The sequence below is a fragment of the Bombyx mori genome, chromosome 15 (assembly GCF_030269925.1).
Source record: "Bombyx mori chromosome 15, ASM3026992v2".
Classification (NCBI taxonomy): Eukaryota; Metazoa; Arthropoda; class Insecta; order Lepidoptera; family Bombycidae; genus Bombyx; species Bombyx mori.
In genome coordinates, this window is record NC_085121.1 from 823902 (window position 1) to 832429 (window position 8528).

Here is an 8528-nt window from a genome sequence, read left to right on the forward strand (position 1 = left end):
AACTTCACACTAACATTGAGATTTTTCTAACTTTTTAACACCAGCAAACATGGTATCTGTTGCTTCATGGAAGAAGTAGTTACACAAATGACCTCTGTCGAAAACACGACTGCGTCAGAGCAACTGTATGAGTTGATGAGAATCTTCTGGAAAATGAAACAATCAACAACCATACAAGTGAAACATCGACCCCAAGTACCAAAAGCTCCAAACGGATCTTAGTAAATGCTAGCCATTATCAAACGGACATCAAGTTTCACTTTCAATCGAAATTTGAATACTAATCATCCATTGGACCTGTAACTGTCAGTTTCCTAGACAACTTACCAATGTAAGCGCGTCTTTACGTCGTCTATTAGTGTACGCGTGTGTGTGTGTAGTATGCACCGGTTGTATGTGTGCGTCTAATGCTAATGCATTGCACGAATGATATCATATGGAGCTGTTTTAAAGTTGTCTATATTTTTTAGTTTATAGCATCGATACATTTATTACTATCGTCACAAAACTACGTATTCATATTGTAGTTCGATTTGGCTTTGGGTTTTGGGAAATGACCGTCTCGCGCTGGTGGACCAAAGATTGGCATCAAGGCCTACAATTAGTAGAGAGATTCTTATAAAAAATCAAGAAATCTATTTCCATGCTCTTATTGCGTACGGCAAATTATAGAGTTGTAGCAGTTGAGACCTTTGGTCATTGAAAACAATTGAAAAAAAAAATCACACGTAAAAGGGAAGCCCAAAAGCAATGAGGATCTCTGAGGACTGATGTGATGATAAACGATACGGTTTTATTGGAGTGATTAAATAATATAATCACTACGCACTGGTGGTAGAAAGTACTATTGTAAGCCCTCGCGGGTACCACCATTCTGCCTATTTGTACCGTGAAGCAATCACATATTTAAAATTATAATTAACACTTTTTATTTAATTTTACTAATTAATTCTTCTTCAGATCTCGACGTGATGACTTTGAGCTTCGATGACTACTGGTGGCTCCGTGAGTTTGCTTATGTATCTAATCAATAAACAGATGAAAACTACTACAGATAACGCTAACTATTTGCGCGATCTTCGGTCTTGGAGAGAAGTGTCAGAGGATATGGCGCTAGGTATCACAAAATAGAAGAAATTTTAATCTGAAGAAACCTGAATCGCATTAAAAACTATATTATCAAGATACGTTGAACGCATTGCAACTGTCGTCCGGGCAATGTTTGGGGCAATGCCCGGGCCTTGTTTGAAGACGATCCTAACTAACTGAGTCTAGTGAGACAGTTCAGCTTTATACTCGCTCGAATGCCTTATCTTAGAACTCGGACGAGAAACAAATTGGTGCGGACTCTGCTGAGGTTCGGCTCAAACTTGACCGAGCTTTTTATTGACATTGATCGATTGTCGAGGCGAAAACGTTTATCTCTCTCTAACGCAAGTGTTAATGGAGGATGAACAGCCGGTCGTTTCTGACAGTATGCGAGGTCAAATTACCGGAGTGCGTACGTACAATGTGCAACTGGGCTTATCCAACAGTCAACGAAGCAGATTATTAAACTAACTTAACTGGGTACCGAATTCAAAATTGAAATAAACATGCAACATCGGCTAGTTCTGATTACGAATATTCGTATGACATACATTTACATTGAAGTTTTACTATTATTTTAGTGAAAGTGTCAATGACTCAATGTGATAACAAGTGTTCTCTTTTACTCTAATCACCTTCAAGTTATACATACAGTAGGGGTTAAATGTCATTTTTAATAAATACACACGAGATATTTTCTAGTAGATCAATGCTGTTTTAATTCACGTTTTTGGTGACGTCACATAAACCTGCAGAATTATAATAGGAATGCTGCTTCCCAGCTTGAGGTCGATACTTCAATTAGGTACATTTAATTAATAACTAAGTCACTTTCGATAGCGGAACGTTACTACGCGACAGAAAAAGATACGATGGTGGAATTTCACGTATATTAATTTTATTGCGCCAGTATGGTGGTACATATTTTTCGGAGGGCACTCCAGACCAACTGATCGATCCTGGAAGAACTAGGCGGCTCCACAAGTCTTTCCACCACTTGTCTACTTAGGATTTTCGAGTTTTTCGGTCACGTTGTGAGGAAGAAGGGTGATAATCTCGAAAGACAACACATTACAGGTAAAGTGGGAGGAAAGAAGCCGGGGGGGCGTAGTCTCATGCGCTGGTACGATCAAATTAAGACGACATTGGTCTTCAACATCAGTTTCGCTATCCACTGCCTAGAGGACAGGAATTAATGGAGGCACATAGTCCAAACAAAAGTGCTCCGTAAAGGCCACGACCCTCAGCACTGATAATCACGATGCAAAGACTAGGAAGGTGGAACTAATTGAACCCCGGTGTATTTCTCAATAGGCCATGCCGGTACCACCATCTTACGAATTTCTAAAAAAAATGACTTCTTTCTTGATAGCATTCGACAAAACGGTAATTCTTTTAATGTACCTGCAACTCTGACTTCGTTCAGTAAAGGTGTAATCACGCATTTAGCGGTAGGCAGCGGCTTGGCTCTGCCCCTGGCATTGCTGAAGTCCATAGGCGACGATAACTACTCACCATCAGGTGGGCCATGTGCTCGTCTGCCTACAAGGGCAATAAAAAACCCAAATGGTTCATCATTTTGTAAAAAGCTATAGTAAGAGTAACTCGCCCAAAGTCTTATTGGTTTTAAGGTCCTTGTTAAAGTTCATTTGATGAGGTCAGATTTGTACTATTTGTAATAAATTCTTCCGCAATCAAATCAATTATGTCAATATAAAAATTATCTCCGCGTAACCCCTCTTTACCAGATACGTGCGTAAGGAGGGAGAGGGGAGAGGGCCGCAAAGACGTTCGTTGGCCCCGCGGGGGTCGTTGACTCTTTCACCGGCGCCCGCGCACGCGACCCGCCACTTTCGCGCGATAATACTGCACTATGTGTTGCCAGATTACAAGTTAAGAAAAAATGACAGTTGACACGTAATCCAATCCGTTGAATAATGAACTCGGCAAAAATGAACATTTGAGAAGCGTTGGAAATTCTAGAATGCGACGCATGTAGTAAGTAGTTCTTAACTAAAGGTTGTGAACAGTGTCCATAACGGAGACATTGCAAATGTCCATGAGCGACGTTGGTCCACGTTTGGCTATCTGCAATGAATAAACAAAACTATCTGCATGAAAATATACAGGTGTTTTTAATTTTGCTCTTGAAAATAGCAGAAAACACTAGATTTTATATTTTTAAATCTGCCTGAACTTTATTACACCGCTTGGGCCAAGAGTTAATTTGCCCTTTACGTAAACAAAAACATAATATTATACGATTCAAAGGTGAAACGGAAAGGCTGCCTCTAACTTGACACAAGAAGCCGAAGGTCCGGTTACATTGGCGCAATAGATATCCGTCTAGGAATAATCTTTAAAATAATAAAGGTCATTATCGTGTCGATACACATTAATCACTTTAAAAAGGCGACTGTACAAATTGTCCTCCTCGTTACAGGGATCCTGCGATTTTAAAACCGCCTACACTTTAGGGACTTAAAAGATACTTAGTAAATATAAAAAAATATGGTATTATTATATTGGAGGGTTAGCTTTGGAGAGGTCCAGATCTAGCAATATTTAGACTAACAATTACTGTAATGATTTGAAAATAAAAACATTGATGGTTCTTACATAAATAAATAAATAAAAATTATATGCTCACCGATTTAATGGTTGAACTATGTAGTAACGTTTTTGAACGAAGCAATAAATTGTCACAAAATAAAATCTTACAATTAAACACTTATTATAAGGCAACACTCAAACTTGTCTATTACAATTAGGAAAGAGGTGGGAATATAATTTCTCCACGTGTTAAAAAGAGATGGGTATATGCCAAAATGGCTCCCATAATCGCAGAGAAAAACGCACGGAACAAACGAGAAATACGCTGTGTTATATAATTATTACGATAAGATTAAGTCTCGCGCAGTATTTCCAAAGATTATTGGCGAGTCGCATAAATGATTTAATATATTTTTACCGCTTAATCTCGCGCTTAGAAAATTTTACGGTTTTTTTTTGGTGATGATTTGTTGCCAGTGCATAAAAGTGTTTTTTATCATCTTCTTGTACACTTTTTAGCTTACTAAAAGCAAGGTAAGCCTATGAGAATTGTTAGCGAAATTGTGAATATTTGCACAACAAAAATAAGCAAAAGTTCCATCACTAAACCCAAATTCAATCACCCAATAGGTATTGATTAAAAAACTATCTTAAGCTGTGATTTTCTTAATATTCCTTAAATTTTCATTGTACATATTTTTAATTGACAATTTAATCACTTTTCAAGATGCTGACATCATCTGTGACAAAGAAAGTGGAGCCGTACACTTAAAAAAAACCGGTGACATGGCACTCCTTTCATCAATATCACCCGTTCATTTAATTAAAGAAAAATCTATGTTTTTCTACGAACTAAGTACAAGATCTCTGAAAACACGTTCGGATTGTCACACACCGCAACAATAAGCAAGATTATGTTCAAGTCATGACTACTTTCATGCTTCGAGTCCAAATTAGAAAAGTCTTTTTAGGTTAACAAAGATCATAAATCATAACAAAACTGATTTTTTTAAGGGATTTTATGACCTGGTAACTAAGACCTTTAGGTCAAGTCATATTTTAATTTTAATGAAAACTGTTTTTTATATGAAAAAAGATCTTGTGAAATTAAATAAAGTTGACTAATATGAAACATGACATGAAATAAAAACGAAATGAAACGAAATGAAATGAGATGAGATGATATGGGATGAAATATAATCTCAATAAAATGGTAGTTATTTACAGAGGCTTTTTCAGTGGACTTTTTGGGGGATCCCGAGAAGTTACGTTCGGCGGCTTTGTTTTATTTCCCCACATTTGTGCACTTTCACGGATACTAAACAGTTAATAAACCACCGTTATTACACATTTAAATCTGAAGAAACACTAAACAGACAAAATAAAACAAATTACACAACTTCACTCCTCGCGTTCCCGCCAAAAAGTTTAATAAAACTGACATATGAGTCGTACACAGACAAAATAAAATTATAGACTAAAGTTCTAAGGTCTCAAGTATAGTTACAACGGCTGCCCCACCCTTCAAACCGAAACGCATTACTGCTTCACGGTAGAAATAGGCAGGATGGTGGTACCTACCCGCGCGGACTCACAAGAAGTCCTACCAAGAAGGTGTGTGGCGCATTTACATTGTAGATGTCTATGGGCTCCAGTAACCACTTAACACCAGGTGGGCTGTGAGCTCGTCCACCCATCTAATTTTAATATAAAAATGAATTGCTGTTCGTTAGTCTCGCTCAAACTCGAGAACGGCTGGACCGATTTGGCTAATTTTGGTCTTGAATTATTTGTGGAAGTCCAGGGAAGGTTTAAAAGGTAGATAAATATGAAAATGCTCGGAATTATATAAAAACAAACAATTTTGTTTTTCCTTTGATATGTCCGTCGGACGGATTCCTTTTGTTTGTTTTAAGTTTATTTTATACAAAAGTTTAGGTCTTTTATTTATCGATTGAGGCACTACGAAGTCTGCCGAGTCAGCTAGTTAATAATAAAATAATACCTCTTTTAAAAATCTTAAAATTTACCCTCTCTACACCGGGCGACTTATCGCTTAAACGAAAAATAAAACATTAAAGATATCTAAATGTTATTAACAGGAGCACTTGTTCACGCGACCCGTGTTGTTACTTCGAAGGCAACACATTTAAAACACACAAACAATCACAGTACACACCCAGACAGTTATATCTAACGTTTTAAATCACAAAGGACACAAAACTGCATTGTTATTAAGAAAGCACTTTCGTTTTCTAATATCTCAGAAAAGTGTTTTGAGAATGTCTGAATTAAACGCTGAGACCTTTCACCGCGCGGGGACTGACTCATTGTTGTAACTCGATGTTGCAACGATCCGCTAAACTTATAAATAAATAACACAATACTTTACTTAGTTTGAGACAGTCTGGGCCTAAGGGATAAGACGCTAGGTGCATTGCTATCGTCTGATGGACTGTGCCCACATTCGAATTTACACACGTACAACCGATACAATAATTTCATTGCTTTTTGGCCTTATATCCTGTGTGCTTAGTGCGAGTTTTTTAACGTTCTCGATAGCGTAAAAGTTAACTCAAATTTGTATGCAGTTGTAACAGCGCCCCTAGCGGCAAACGTACGCAAGCATTCCAACTCCATACAAATTTGAGTTAACTTTTACGCTATTATGAACGATAAAAAACTTGCACTAAGCAGACCGATCAGAATCACAAGAATAAAAAATCATTTAGTTTTTTTAATTTCGGTCTCTTAAACAAACGTGTTGTTTTGCTAAGTTTTAAACCTACAATTCTTTTCACCTGATGCACAATAAATAAAAGGTTTCCCTAAATTTAAAACTAAATTATTAAGTTATACTTAGAATTTCAAATAAATATAGAAATAACGAATCAACAACCCAAGGCGCTGGTACAATAATCAAAACATAAGGTTTTTGTTAAATTAATTAGGTTTTTTCCGTTGTCTTCGACCATCACCTTGGATTCTTAACATCATATTTAATTTGACGGCATCTCAAGATTCTTACACATTATAAATTATATGTAACTAATACATAATATATTGGATAAATTATTTTAATAAGATATATATGTTTAATTAACGATTCAAATGTCATTCTCCTCGGCAGGAGATTAAGATTTTGTTCCTGTACATTCGATCGTGACCTATTAGTTAACTAAACGTGCTATATAAAGTTTTGTTACTAAGATTAACGACTTAAGTGTCTAGCTATACATCTGGTAGGTATTTATGCTTTGATATTTACAATTATTGTTAATACTAACGTAACGTAAACAAATTTATTTCAAATTAATTTAGCTAAAAATCTCATTACACACAATTCTAGCCGCCTTTAATCCATACAATATTATTATAGTATTTATTATAAATGTGAAAGTGTATTTTTTTGATTGTCCTTCTTTCACGACCAAACGAAGTAACGAATTGATTTGTTTAGTAGAGTAGAGTTCATTTCATATTGTAGAATTCATCCATACTACCTGGAGCCACTGCGTTCATCCACAGTGCGTTTCCAGAGATCTTATTTGCCACTTACCGTCCGGCTTTGGAATGAGCTCCCCTCCACGCTGTTTCCCGACCGCTATGCTTTGTCTTTCTTCAAACGAGACTTGTGGAGAGTACTTAACGGTAGGCAGCGGCTTAGCCCTGCCCCTGGCATTGTTGAAGTCCATGGGCGACAATAACCACTCACCATCAGGCGGTATGCTCGTCTGCCTACAAGGGCAATAGAAAAACAAAAAATAATAAAAAAAATTTTTTTTTAAAGTGATAATTTTAAGTCAAGAGAGTGACATAGGTTCCTTTTATCCCGAAAAACATCTGGTTGCCATGGGAAACTACACTGTCACCTTTCCTTAATACCGAAGGCGAAGCTGCAGTAGCAACTAGTGTATATAAAATACACTGCACCGTCCCTACTACCCTTAATTAGATTTTATTCCTTTATCTTAAAAGTCAAATGTTTACTTTTGTTAGATGCGTATTTAGGGCGCAGCCACCATAGAACGCAATTTTTTGCCAGATCCCTGAATCTCTCACTATAAAGCTGTCACTGTCAATTAGGCCTCACGTCGTGCGATCCCTTCGTCCAACTTGTCCAACTTTCATTAATTGTCTACGAAAATGTCTTAGGTTCGCATTATAACAGTTACATGACAATTTCACCTTGATCAACTTACAGATTACAGTAAAGACTGACCTGGATCGAGCTTCAAAAAAAAAAAAACGTCAAATCTAACTTCACCTTTTTTTTTGGGAGATCCTTTTTTTCACGAATCATTCTCAATGTGAAATCTTTTGTGTTTTGTGTTCGGCGTCAAGGAAAACCGTGGCTGTGAGAAAAAGATTTGCAATTGTTAATTTTTTTTTTGTCAGAGCCGAAGAGACGACACGCACTTATTCGCGGCTGGACTGGACGTAGACTAAGATGCTTGGCGTAAATCGGCTACTGTCAAAGACGTCACAGCGGTGTCACGTGTAGTACCGGACAACACTTACGCGTCCCGTTGGTGGTAAGATGCCCGGAATATGCCCGTAACGATTCCTCATAAGCCGGGGTGTAGTGGAGGCGCTTGGGCGGCTGTTAACAAACCTCATCCCTTCTGTTGTAACTGGAAATGCCTCCGAGCGACCAGTTATCCCTCCCTCCAAAAAAATAATAATACTCTTCCACCCTTCGAAGTAAACACATTGGTGCTTTATGGCAGGAAAGCTGAATATTAATCGGAATCCTCAGATCCGGTTGTAACACTAAATACCTACTAACTCTATAAAACTCAATGCCAAGACACAGTCGGTTACCCATCTCAGTGATGACCTCACCTGAACGTTGCTTAACTTCACTAATGATATCCGATGCCACG

At 37.5% G+C, this 8528-nt stretch overlaps 1 protein-coding gene across 1 annotated transcript in view; it reads right to left on the reverse strand.

Moving 5' to 3' along the window:
• The window catches only part of E74 (transcription factor E74), a 266595-nt gene extending 258511 nt beyond the window's left edge, over window positions 1-8084 (reverse strand). The window contains exon 1 of the mRNA XM_038015611.2: window positions 7910-8084. The gene's annotated coding sequence lies outside the window, so the exon portion shown is untranslated. The remainder of the gene's footprint in view (window positions 1-7909) is intronic.
• Window positions 8085-8528: the final 444 nt, after the last annotated feature.